The sequence below is a fragment of the Mustela erminea genome, chromosome 8 (assembly GCF_009829155.1).
Source record: "Mustela erminea isolate mMusErm1 chromosome 8, mMusErm1.Pri, whole genome shotgun sequence".
NCBI classification, from domain to species: Eukaryota; Metazoa; Chordata; class Mammalia; order Carnivora; family Mustelidae; genus Mustela; species Mustela erminea.
This window is the reverse complement of record NC_045621.1, coordinates 23,550,808-23,564,986: the sequence shown is the minus strand read 5'-3', so window position 1 is coordinate 23,564,986 and position 14,179 is coordinate 23,550,808. Positions and strand designations below refer to the sequence as shown.

General features: G+C 38.4%; 1 long non-coding RNA gene across 6 annotated transcripts in view; it reads right to left on the bottom strand.

Annotated features, from left to right (window-relative positions):
• Nucleotides 1-14,179, bottom strand: part of LOC116597247 — an 81,984-nt gene that overhangs the window by 20,449 nt on the left and 47,356 nt on the right. For 4 of the 6 annotated variants that reach the window (XR_004288517.1, XR_004288513.1, XR_004288515.1 and 1 more), the window contains exon 5: nucleotides 26-74. The exons of 1 other annotated variant lie outside the window; for it this stretch is intronic. This is a non-coding gene — a long non-coding RNA (uncharacterized LOC116597247). Of the gene's footprint in view, nucleotides 1-25; nucleotides 75-1,974; nucleotides 2,847-14,179 lie in introns of those variants that run through there. One more of the 6 variants, XR_004288518.1, reaches the window with a different exon arrangement.

Genomic DNA, 14,179 nt, shown 5'->3' with positions numbered 1-14,179 from the left:
CTTTCATAATTTCCTACATACTTACCCTATGAGATTCCTACAGATGCTGTAACAAATTATGGTGAACTTCATGGCTGAAAGAAATGCAAATTTATTCTCTAATGAGTTTTAATGGACTAACGTCAAGATGACAGCAGGGCTGGTTACTTTTGGAGGCTCCAGGAGAGAATCTGTTTCTTGTTTCTCCCAGTTTCTAAAGGCTGCTCATATTCCTTGAGCTGTGGCTCCATCACTCCAGTCTCTACTTCTACTGTACATCTTCTTGCCTATCAACCTGTCTGATCTTTTTTTATTTTTTTAAAGACTTTATTTATTCATTTGACAGAGAGAGAGAACAAGCAAGGGGAATGGGAGAGGGAGAAGCAGGTTTCCCGCCGAGCAGGGAGCCTGATGGAGGACTCGATCCCAGGACCTTGGGATCACGACCTGAGTCAAAGGCAGCTGCTTAACTGACAGAGCCACCCAGGACCTGTCTGAAATTCCAGGAGATCCTCATCATTGCAAGACCTTTAATTTAATCACACCTGCAATGTTCTTTTGCCATATAACTTTGTAACATGTTACATTGCCATGTAACATTATTAGGTTCCAGGGATTACGGTATGGACATCTTTGTGAGAACCATTACTCAACTTACCACAATCTGCCATCTGGTCCCCAAAGATTTGAGTATCTTTCACATGCAAAGTACACTCATCTCATTCCAAAATCTCCCCAAGTCTCAACCCATTACACCATCAACTTAAAGTCCAAAATATCATCTAAATATTACTAGCTTGAAGTCCCAAAACCGATCATCTAAATCACCTGAATCAAGTGTGATTAAGATGTTCAGTGTGATCCATTCTGGGGCAAAATTTTTCTCTATGTCTGGACCTATGAATCTAGAAAACAGGAGGAGTTATCTGCTCCCCAAATACAATGGTGAGACAGGCATAAGATAATAGTTATTGTTATTTCCATTCAAAAGAAGACAAAAGTTGAAGAATGAATGGAGTAGCAAAAGAGAAGAAAGAAAAGAGTCACCTGCTCCAAGCAATTAAAAGATTGATTTTTCCTGAGTATGTGCTGCCTACATTATGTGCACAACCTCTTTGACTTCTGCAGTTCACTGTGATCCCAGGAAGGCTTTTTTTGGTTTTCTCTTCAACTGGTTCTGTCTAGTGAACTTCTAACTACTCTGCAATTTTATTTGTATCAGAACTACCAGCCTCTTAATTGCTCTCCACCAGGATCACCATTCTGCAGGACAACACCCTTAGGTATGGAGTTCTCGTTCTGTTTCAAATAGGAACTGTGCCCTCGGGTAAAACTGCGGAGCTCTTCCTCTTTATGCCCTGCCTTACCCCTTGGACAGAGTGACTACACCAGAGCTGGGGTTGGGGGTCCGCTTTTCCAGGAGGGATACTTCTGCTCTACAAGCAGTCCCAGGGGTAAGTGGTGACTGCCCCAGCTCTTCTTGGCTTGACTCTCTCAACATGGAACTTCAACTCCACAAGTGAGCTGGGAGAAGGGGAGGAAGGAAGGGGAAGGTTTATATTTGGGGCCTCAATGTTCTCAATCTCTCATCCCTGGAGCAGGGCTTCTGCTTTAAAAATGGGGGCTGGGTAGAGAGGGAAGTCCTCTCAGCCATGCCTACTTCTACAATATGGCTCTTGGAGAAATAAGAACTTCTGGCAGCCAGCTCCTCATGGTAAGATTTATTACTCTGGACAAGGAGCTGGAGAAATAGGCAGCTCCCATCTTAGATGCACACGCTGGCATAGAGCTTCTACAACACTAAGCCACGTAATGGAGTGGGTCATGGTTCAAATGATACAGAAGCTCATTGTTTTCTTTTTTTTTTTTTAAGATTTTTATTTATTTATTTGAAAGAGATCACAAGTAGGCAGAGAGGCAGGCAGAGAGTGAAAGGAGGAAGAAGGCTCCCTGCCGAGCAGAGAGCCTGATGCCGGGCTCCATCCCAAGACCCTGGGATCATGACCTGAGCCGAAGGCAGAGGCATTAACCCACTGAGCCACCCAGGTGTCCAAGCTCATTGTTCTTAATGAGATTAAGTGGTCTTTCTTGAATAAATGCTTTCCCATTTTGCTGTATGCTCTTGGGACAATTTCCAGAAGTTTAAATTAATATTTTTCATAACATACACAAGTTATTTTTTTATTTCCTTGGAAGAGAGTTATTGTCATTCTGGAAACCCTGCTCCCTAACTTCTTTAAGCCTCTTGTTCCCTGTCTGTAACATAAAGATGATGATGAAGGTTGTGTGAGAATTACACATTGATGCGTTTTTAGTAGCTGGGAGATACTAAATACCAAAAATAAGGTTACCTATAACTAGAAATATATGCAGTTATATTCTTCCATTTTAAACCTTTATTTTACTACCGTCCCTTAGTTAACACAAAAGTAGCAGCAATGCATTATAGAGCAGAAAAAAATTTAGGGATATGATTCTCTCAAGCTATGAAATATTCCATACGTGTAGATACTCAAGTGTTAATTTCAGTTCTGTCATGGACCTCCAGCGAAATTTCCGATAGTCTATTCTACTACACAAATATTGCTTCATTATTTAGTCTTGTTCTTTATTTTCACAGTTTACAAAATGATTGGATATGGAACCTGCCCTAATGAAGAAAGAGCTTTCTCAAGGAACAGTACCCTTTTCTTCATGTGAAATGTAAATAGAAAAGATAGTCTTGAAACACCATCCTGTCAGGAAATAGCAGTTGGTTGAATATATGCATGAATATTTGTGACATGAAGACAAAGTGTTCAACAACAAGGAGGTAGTTCCATTTCTCTTCTGGGAATGCTGAAACTCTGTTTGACCCTGGAACAAACCTGAATAGAAAACAATCAGTTATTTTAAAAAAAGGAAAAAAAAAAAAGATTAGCATTGTAGCTTCTGGTGACTCACATAGCACTTGGACTTGCCCAAACTGGTTCTGGCTGTTCCTTTTTCTACATTAGCCAGCCAGGAGATTACCTAAAGGGAGCAGATCTTGATTTCTAATAGGGACTAAACTTGCTACTTTTTTAGTTATGTAGGTGGATTTGTGCTCATTCATCTATAATTTCTTCCAAGAATAAATTCTATGTATTTGTAAGTCCTAAAACCTGGAGTGTAGTGTAGAAACACTACATTAGAACCTCATTACATCAGTTTTACAAGGCCTATCTTAAATTAAAACAAATTTCCTAATGTTTCTGAGCACTTAAAACTTCCATACATCAAAAAATATATGTCCATTTAACTATGTTTGATGCCTGTAATTCCATTAAAGCAAAATTTATCTCATTTTTATATGCAAATACTCTTAGAGGAGTTATTATATTAACCTATGACGAGTTTTGAACCACTTTATTGTTTTATTTTCAATTGTGGAATTCTTTGAGAGAAGTCTTTGGTAAATGGAAGAAGAGGCTGAAAGCAAAATCAATTATCTGAGAATGGCTGTCAATGGACTAGTCTTTCAACACTGGAAAAATGGCATCATGGAAGATTATATAGATCCCAAAAGGAAAAAGTAGAATCTCCTGCACATACACAAAATTCAATCACTTCCCAGTTGTCCCTAGGCCAATATAGAATCCCCAAAACACTACATTAAAGTTGTATTTGAAGGTATACCAAAAGACAGCACTAATGTGTGTGTCCAAAAAGCCTTTCTGATAGTTTGTCAGGGGCAATGAGGCAGTGCAATGGAAAGAGAATTTGACAGTTCTTCATAGCTTCAAAACAAGCATAAATCAAATGAACAACGTAAAAGAATCTAAGATAAGATGTAGGGTTATTTTTCCACTGTACTTTCATATAGATGACAAATATACATCATTAATTTATTCTAGTTATATTCCCATTTTCATTCCTAATACTGGTTGTTTTAGTTCTTTTTTTTTTTTTAAGATTTTATTTATTTATTTGAAAGAGATCACAAGTAGGCAGAGCAACAGACAGAGAGAGAGGGAGAAGCAGACTCCCCGCTGAGCAGAGAGCCCGATGCGGGGCTCGACCCCAGGACCCTGGGATCATGACCCGAGCAGAAGGCAGAGGCTTAACCCACTGAGCCAATAAATTTTGCCACTCTCACTTAGTTTTCATGTTATAGATCTTCTTTATTGTTTATATTTTATTTCATAGATCTGTACATTGGCTTATTATTCTCTACTGTCTAGCTTCTATTCTGTTGTTCTTACTCTAACTCCGTAAGTTCGGTGATTACCTCACTATTTTTTCCATCTTTTGTGTCTTCCCTTAGGTATTTATGCAAAGAGCTAAATATGTCTAAGAACTTCTATAACTGGGTCCAGCAAATGTCTAATACAATGCATTCACTGAAATCTACTTCTAAATGTCATAATTTACATTTTTAATTATTTTTGGATCTGCAATTGCTTAGAATTTTAAGGTTTTAGTTTGCCAAGATAGGACTATAAGCTTTATTTTCTTATTTATTTTATAAATTAATTGCATTTTGATCTGAAAGTGTGATCTACATGATATTAATTTCTTGTTTTTTATAGAGATTTCCTCTGAACCTAATTGTGGATTATTTTTATAATCAATACGTGGTTGAAAAGAGAGTATTCTCTATTTGTTTTGCGAGTCTGTAATTGACCAATAGTTCAGGTTTCTAAATTTATTATTCAAATTTTATCATTACCATTGTTTGCTTAGCTTGAATTTATTGACTTTTGAGCAAAGTGTTAAAATTATCTAACTATGAAGGCACCTGTGGGTCAGTCAGTTAAGCGTGGGACTCTTGATTTCCACTCTGGTCATGATCTCAGGATTATGAGATGGAGCCCTGTGTAGCTCCATGTTGGGCATGGAGCGTGCTTAAGATTCTCTCTCCCTCTCCTTTTGCCCCTATCCATCCCCAGTACCCCCAACCCCATCAACCCACTTATGTGCATGCTTTCTCTCCCTAAAGAAGAAAAAAGATTATTTAATTATGCAGTAGCTCTGCCAATTTCTTATTATAATTCTGTCCTTTTTTACTTTATATATTCGAGGCAATGTTATTATACTATATGCCTACACCTAGAAACTCAGAAATATTTCGTCTTTCTGGTGAATTGTAACTTTGTAATTAATATATATCCTATCAATAATAATTATTTTTCCTTAGAGTCTATTTTCTCTGGTATTAATATACCTGTGCCAGATTAATTTTGATAATTATCTTGTGATTTTTTTTCTATCTCTATACATCTGTCATGTTTTAAGTGAATGTTTTGTGCAATCACATTTTATTTATTTTTCTAAAGATTTTATTTATTTATTTACAGAAAGAGAAAGAGCACAAGCTGGGGGAGCAGCAAACAGAGGGAGAGGGAGAAGCAGGCTCCCCAATGAACAGAGAGCCCAATGTGGGACTTAACCCCAGACCCTGGGATCATGACCTGAGTTAAAGGCAGACGCTCAACTGACTGAGCCACCCAGGCACCCCTCATGCAATCACATTTTAAATTTAAATGAATTTTAAATGAATTTAAATACATTTAAATGAATTTTAAATGAATCCCTTATAAACAGCATTTTGGTTTTCAAAAAAAATCTAGCTTTAAATGCTTTGTTTTTCAACTTGCTAGTGTAGGTTATGATGGTTGTATCCACTGTTTTTTTTAATTTGTTTCTACTATATTATTATACTACATTATATTATTGTATGTACTATGTTTCCATTTACTACACATTATCTTTCTTCCTTTTTTCATTCTTACTGCCTTTTAATGAGAGAATGATTTTTCTTTCTTCCTGTTTTTCCGTAACTTGTTTAGAAGTTTATATATTTTATTTCTACGTGTATAATGATTATCCTTATTACATAAAATACTTACTTGATTAAGAAAATTTAAAAGTAATCATTATACAGAGGGCACCAATTAAATTAATTTATTTTACTTCAAATGGTAGGTTATAATAAATGTTTTTTTATTTTAAAAAAGCATCCCAATATGTACTGATACAGAACAACCTCCAATTATGCAGTCTAATAAGTAAAAGAAAGGAAGAGTTATGGAGTAATGTGTTACTATTTTCACATACCCAGACACATATGCAAATGAACGAATGTACAAAACATCTCTGGGACTATCCCTAAGAAGCTGGTGACAGTGGTTGCCTCCGGGGAAAGGAAATAGGCACTCCGTGTGGAGTAAATATGGGAAGGAAAGTCATTTTCACTGCATACCTTTATATATTTGAATTTTGTACAACATCCATATTTCTTTCAAAAAGAGCAATAATAATTTAAAATAGATTAACCAGTACCTCCTCTCCCAAACAATTCAAGAGACTTAGAATGTTTTAAACCTAATCTTCCTTGCTTATACATCCTTATTAGTAGCTTCTATATCAGTTAACCATTCCTGCTTGACCAATAACCTCAAAATCCCAGGAGCATTCAACAATAAGCAATCATTCCTCACTGGGACATCCCATGTGGGTGTGACTGAACTAGGCTGGATTTGGCTGGACTAAACTTTGGGTCCAGATCTTCTTCAGATGTCTCTCGTCTTCCTCAAACCAGTGGCTCCCTGGAGCACACTCCTCACTTTGTTAAAAGAGGAAAGCGAGAGCAAGGCAACAGGAATGCACATTTCAGGCCTTTTCTCTTATTACATATACATATGCTAGCATTCCATTAACCAAAGCAAGTTACAAGTCCAAGTCCAACATCAACGATGAGGTGGAGAAATATATTCCTCCCATGCATGCGAAGAATAGAGTGAGACAGTATTGGCTGAAATCAAATCTAACACATCAGTTATTTTAGTTCTTCTTTGCTTTGAACTGTCCTCCCAAAAGTATTAGTCTTTTTATAATACTTAGTGTGTGATTTGATTTAAGTCTTTACCTATGTCTTTGCCCAAAATGTCTACTTGAATTCCATTCCTTTTTACTCAGTTCAATTTCTTTTTTAAAGTACATAGTTCTTTCAGCAAACTTCTTGAGTAGTAAAATTTGTCTTTCTTTAGAAATGTATTTTGGGGGCACCTGGGTGGCTCAGTGGGTTAAAGCCTCTGACATCATCGCGGGTCATGATCCCAGGATCCTGGGATCGAGCCCTGCATCGGGCTCTCTGCTCAGTGGGGAACCTGCTTCCTCCTCTCTCTGCCTGCCTCTCTGCCTACTTGTGATCTCTGTCTGATAAATAAATAAAATCTTAAAAAAAAAAGAAAGAAATTTATTTTGAATGGTATCTTAGCTAACTCTAGAGCAGAAATGCCTGGAACTAGGCTCAACAATTAAGTATAGTGTTTTACAGCATTAAAATATACCTTGGATTCACAGCCCTCCCAAATATTTTGTATGAAACTTAGAATCTAATTGGGAATGAAAGGGACCTTAAAACATGGAGTGAGCATATATAGGTGTGGTCAGACAAATATGAGGACTTGGAGCTGTCAAATCTCCCTGAAACACCCTTGCCCTCAAAGCCGGTTATGCCTCTATTGTCTGAGAAGACAAGCATTTCCTTGTGTGAGGATCTTGTAATAACCTCATTAGTGGTCTATTTTCAATATGTTCCAATAGGCTTCATTATCTCCAGATGCATAACCACAATCAAATCCAAGCATGCCTTAGAGGAAGGTACAAAATCTGACCATATCTATCAAACTGTGAGATTTTGCTATTTCTATTGACACATTTCTGAGGAATATGATTCTAACAATGTTAGGTCAAGTGGGATAGAATAAACATTGGCTCAGACCAAAGCTATCAATATGATGTACTTGTCAGAAATTCTGAGTTTCGGGGAACCTGGGTGGCTCAGTTGGTTAAACATCTACCTTCGTCTTGGGTCATGATCCCAGGGTCTTGGAGGGGAGTCCCACATAGGGCTCCCTGTTCTGCAAGGGCCCGCCTCTCCCTCTTCCTCTGCCTGTCACTCCTCTGCTTGTGCTGCTTTCTCTCTGTCAGGTAAATAAATTAATTAAATTTAAAAAAGAAAATAAAAGAAATTCCAAGTTTAATGTGTAAACTCCAATAGCTAAATCTAAAAGTTATCTTGTTGGCTTAACTTAAACCTGGACTTGGTGATGGATTATGGCTGAGGGTGACATTCCAGAATTTCCCTTGCATAATGTAGAGAAAACAATCCAGACACATGGGAATGTCACAGTGCATACATCATCTGTGTCTCGCACAGCCTTCTTCCCATGATGTTCCTCTGAAGGGCCTAGCGCATATCCCCTCCTTCAAGACACTGAGCAATACATGAGAGGGGGGCACTAACATCCTTGAATAGCACTGTAAAATCTGACCTGGGTAGGCCAGGGAAGATAGTGAGAAGTACCAGCACTGAAATGCACTTTCTGATTTCAAAAGGTATGATGGGATCTTGAAGTGCCAAAGCTAGGTAGATACAATTACCTAATACGTAGCAGCAATACAGTTGGCTGTATCTCTTATTCACAATGTGTATTCTATTTGGAGACATTTCTTAAACAAGAAAGTTTTCTGGGCACCTGGGTGGCTCAGTGGGTTAAGCCTCTGCCTTCGGTTCAGGTCATGATCTCAGGGTCCTGGGATTGAGCTCCGCATTGGGCTCTCTGCTCCACAGGAAGCCTTCTTCCCCCTCTCTCTCTCTCTCTCTCTGCCTGCCTCTGCCTACTTGTGATCTCTGTCAAATAAATAAATAAAATATTTTTTTTAAAAAAGAAAGTCTTCTTAAACAGGAAAGTGTTCTCCATGACCCCCCACCAGACCATACACATTCACACACACACACACACACACACACAGACACACACACACACACACACAAGTCTGATGCTAGTCCTTAAGATAGCATTCTTGTCACTATTATGAATGTGAAAAATACTTTGGAGGAAATATCAGGACAATTTGGTGACTTGTAATAAGACCTTCAAAGGACCCTCTCTGTTGCCCCAGAACTGGTTACTAAGACCCAAAGTTCAGGAAAAAGAAGGCTCAGGTATGCTCACTCTAAATAATGACCCTTTTGGTCATAAAAGTCATCTGAATCAGCAACCTCCCTCTCCCCCACTATAATCTCTGCGGCAGTCTGCTCTATTGTCTCTGTGGAGAGAACATACAGGCAGAGTGAATGCTAAGGTTTTTTTTGTTTTGTTTTGTTTTTAATTTGACAGAGAGAGAGATCACAAGTAGGCAGAGAGGTCGGGGGGAAGCAGGCTCCCTGCTGAACAGAGAGCCCGATGCAGGGCTCGATCCCAGGACCCTGAGATCTTGACCTGAGCCCAAGGCAGAAGCTTAACCCACTGAGCCACTCAGGTGCCCCGTTTCCTAAGGTTTTTATTTACCCTTCCCACTCCCCACTTCCATCCCTTAGGTGGAAGAAGACAATGTACAGGAAGGGTGCTTTCCTTCCCAAAGACTAATAAGAGAGGAACTCCAAGAAAATCACTCATAAATAATTGAAAATGCCAGAATTGGAGAATGGCATCCGATCCAGTTCCGCTGATGCATTTGTTGTTTTTTTGAGCCTACCACAGTCAAGGAAAAGATCATTGGAAATGACAATTGGACAAAGACAAGAAGGTAATGTGGCAGCCAACTCCTATCATTTATCATTGAGGGCTCCCTCTGTTTTCTACGATCCAAGAAACACAGATGAAAGTTTTGCTCATCTTGCTGGTATCTAAGAAGGGAAAGCCTGATAAGAAAAGGGAAGATCAGCAGAGAGTAGCCATGGATGGTAATCACAGCAGCGGGAAAAGGAAAAACCTGACCAGTGTTGGTGCACGGAGCTCCAGGAAATGGAATCTTCCTCAAATGTCATTAAGGATGGCAAAGTTTTTACTGTTGATAGAAAGCAGTAATTTAAAAAAATAAATAAATAAAACCTTTTCTGTGTGTGTGTACTATTGAGTTCAGAAGTCTCAATGTATAGGTTATAAATCCACCGAATGTTGAAAAAGGATGAGCCAAAGAAGAAATCATGAAGACTCTGAGGTTTCAACATCAGGCAACTTGGAAGATGATGATTCCTTAACCAAGGGAAAGGGGAAGAGAGGATCAGTGGGGCCTGGAATAACTGATGGGTTGGACACTGGAGTTCCATGGAGTGCTGGGATTTTCAAATGGAACAATCCAGAAGGTATTAGGAAGAACATGAAAGGAGGTAAAAAGGAGGTCAAGGAATACAGGTGTGGCAGGGGTTCAGAAAGAGATGATCACCAAACATATGAAATGGAATAAATTTTCCACGGTAGATGTTCATTAATGATACATGTACATCTCTCTAAATCATAATGCAGGCTTCCTCTTGTCGGCCTCAGGTCACAAACAGAAAATTTAAATATTTAAATATTGCATTAAAGTAATGATGGAAAAATCAAAAAAGAATGGCCTATGCCTTTTAATTATTCCTTCAGTGATGAAACCTTAAGCTCTTACATTTGATGGTAGCCATTATATTTATAATAAAGTCCCTTCTATTTTTTATGAAAAGGACATTTCTTTTCAAGAAAGCCAAACTTTGTTGAAAGATCCTGTCACTTAATAACCCCAGCTTTGCTATTTAAACAGCCTGGATTTGTCCTTAATGACCAGACAACTGTCTGTCACTACAAAATTAGGCAAGTCAAACTTTTAACTTTTGGAAAGTTACAGTTAACTTTCTGAGAGCCATTCTTCACAGGAACGGGAGAACAAAAGTAGAAGGGCCTAATTTCCTAGATGTATAATCTTTCTCAACCCAAAAGATAAGCTATATTTATTTATTTTTGATAAATTTGCCCATTATCATGTGAATTTCATTCATAAAAACTAAAAATTAGACTGCCATTTGGAACAGTGGAGGTGTGAGATGTTCCGGATGTTCATGGTCTTTAATAAAGCATAGCCTCATATGAATAAAGAAAAAGAAAAGCCACCTTTCTTCTGGAAGCAAGGGTGTTTCCCCCCCATGGCACTTTATGACACTTCGCAGCTCATTATCACACTTCACAGAGTCTCGTGTCAGCATGTCAGATTTCTCTAAATTTTGACAGAATTAAAGTAGTGCCGTTTGATATAATTGATATTGTACAGTTAATCAGGCAGAGGCTCCATAACAGAGTAACATTCTCAAAAGGCTTAATTACTGAACTGTGAAGATTTACTGCCATCTGGAAGTTCTTTCCCAAAGTTCTGTTCCTGAATTTTATGTAGGGTTCACAAAAATAACTTGGTCCATTTAGAAATCGTGCCCTCGATTTGAAGATTAAAATTGTTATTTTTGGAATCTCATTTGGCCTAGAGATCATAGAAACCTTATGAAAAATAAAGGAGCAATGGCAAATGAGAATAGAGGAAATAAAAGGGGGAGCTCTGGAAATTATTTTCTTTATGTCACGTTAAAAAGTGCAGACTCCGAGCCAGATGGCTGGAGTTCAAACCCCAAATCCACCACTTACTCAGCATGTGACCTTGAGCAAGTTATTTAAACTCTTGGTGCCTCAGTTTCTTCGTCTGTAAAATGAGGATACTAATAGCACTTGCATTAAGGGCCAGGAGAAGGATGAAATGTAATAATATTCGAAAAGTGCTTGGAACTATTCCTGGCATGTTGTAAGAGCTATGTAAGTGCTTACTGTTATTGTTGTTATTAAGATTTTAAAATTACTTTGTCCTCAGGATTGTGCTCATCCTAAGAGACAAATACACCATTTGAAGAGATTCTTCTGGCTAGTAAACTTCCTGCACCTAAAAAGTCGTAAGATAAATAGAAAGTAGCACTGCCACTGCCTAGGGAAATAGCCAGGTCTCTTGCTTTTGAGTGAAAGGTTGAACTGGAATTTCTCAATTTCATCCTGGCCTAAGAATCCATGAGTCTGTAAAATCAGTTATAACAAATGCTATGGACTGAATTGTGTCCCACCAGAATTCTTATGTTGAAGCTCTAACCCCTTATGTAATAATAATTAGAGATGAGGCTGTTGAGAGGTCATTAGGTTTGAATGAGGTCATGAGGGTGGGGAGAAGATCAGTGCCATTATAAGAAGACACTAGAGAGCTTTCTTCCCCTCTGTTTTCACTATTTCAGGACACAAGAAAGAAGCCACCTGTAAGTCAGGAAGAGAGCCCCCCACTAAGGACTAATTGAATGGCACCTTGATCTTGGATTTCTGTGACAAATAAATTCCTATGGTTTAAGTTGACTAATACAACCAGTAAGGTAACTGATACATTTCAGAAAAAGAGGCTTTTATCCAGAAGGAACATTAATTCATAATTCTCTATCTTGCTGATGAAGAAGGTGCCATGTTTTAAGAATAAGAACAAGAATGAAAAGAAGCAAAAGAAAGAGAAAAAGAATTATTGTTGTGGAAATTCTTTCTTAGTAGGAAGTAAGAAATAATTTTTGGAGAGAAAGTAAGGTCTACTGTTGCCTGAGTAGAACCCCAGGAGGATACAGCAAAATACATAGGAAAAAAGAAATAATAAAGAAGTACATTAGTCATCTTGAAGAATTAGAAAATTATTGATTTACACAAAGCAGAATTGATTTTATAAAATAAGTCATACACTGCTGATATACCAGAAATTTCAATTTCATATTTATTGTGAATACTTTGGGGCACCTGGATGGCTCAGTAGGTTAAGCATCTGCCTTCAGCTCAGATCATGATCTCAAGGGCCTGGGATGGAGCCCCACCTCAGGTTCCCTGCTCAGTGGGGTGGCTGCTTCTCCCTCTCCCTTGGCCCCTCCCTCCTGCTCATGCTCTCTCTCGTGCTCCCACTCTCTCTCTCCCTTTCTCAAGTGATTAAGTAAAATCATTATTGTGAATATTTTAATATCATCATATATATTATTGTAACTTTTGCTAGGGATCCACAGTGTTTCACTAAACTGACATACCACAATTTATTGAATGTATCCTGAATTTAGAGTAATTTATCAATTATTTTCCCCTATTTAATAGTATGATAATTATTCTCATGACCATAGATAGTATTGGACACGTCTTAAGCACATCTTCATCACTTTTCATTCTTACCTGGTTTTATCACAGACACTTCTGTGACAACCATTTCTGTACAAGGTTTGATTGGCTTGACATGGAGGCTACCAGATAGCATCTTTCCTCAGGTACCTGTGATGAGCTTCATGGCTCCCATCCCAAGAATTCTCCATTGACTCAAAGTTAAGGGATTCCAAGAAACCTCCTGGTGTCCATGCCTCATGGGATAAAATTTTGATCAGTAGGAATGAACCTGGTGGATATAAGCTTATCACCTTTCTATCCCAGGATAGACAGACCTGGTAAGAATTTTATAAATTTTCTCAGATGGTCCTACAGGATTTAGCAACCAGCTGTCCACAGTGATTTTCCTCTTTCTCTTCTTTTCTTCCCTGTATAAACCTCTCCAAATAAAGCATGCGTACATAAAGCCTTTGTTTTATGTTACGCTCTCTGGGGGAAACAAATCAAGAAAGATGATATTAGGAATGACCTTAGAATCATATCATTGCCATAGGATTTTGCAGCTGGATTACTCAATGGTCAGACACTAATGAGGACCCCCCACCCCCTGCTCCCAGAACACACAGACAACCACACACACACACATTGATGGCATCCTAATTGCTAAGGCTTTCTCCTTTGATTGATTAAGATGAGATATAGTTAGAAGGTGAGACATCTAAATGGTATGAAGGCAATTATAATTACAGTTACAACTGTAAGGATTGTGGTATAGGCTAGCTTTTGTTCACTGTCTTAGAAATCTTTAAAAAAAAGAAAACGAGGTCTAATAATAGCCAGTTGTCAACTCTAGCAAACTGTGAAACTCAGAGATCCTCTATGGCAGTTCTGAAGAGGAATCTCACCTCCTCCAATTATAGTGCCCGCTTGGCTGAAAATCAGCCCGAAGATAAAATTTTAAGGGTGGCAGAGTTTAAATGAGATTATGAGGCAACATCTGGAGAGAACTTCTATATCAGAGTTGGGGCCCTAATAGGGAAAGCCTTGGAGTTTGGAACTGAAATGAGAACATTTGGATGGAAAAGCCCAAGAATCACATACTCTCACATTCTCAACTGGATATTTTGCTGAAATAGCAACACCTTTGCCAGAACAGAGGACTCTTCTCTTGCCTGAGAATCTGCAATGACCTCATCTGAGTCTAGTGCCTTGCAAGATGACGCAAGACCAGCCACTGAAATGTTTCTTAGCCTGCCAGTCGGTAACCAGGG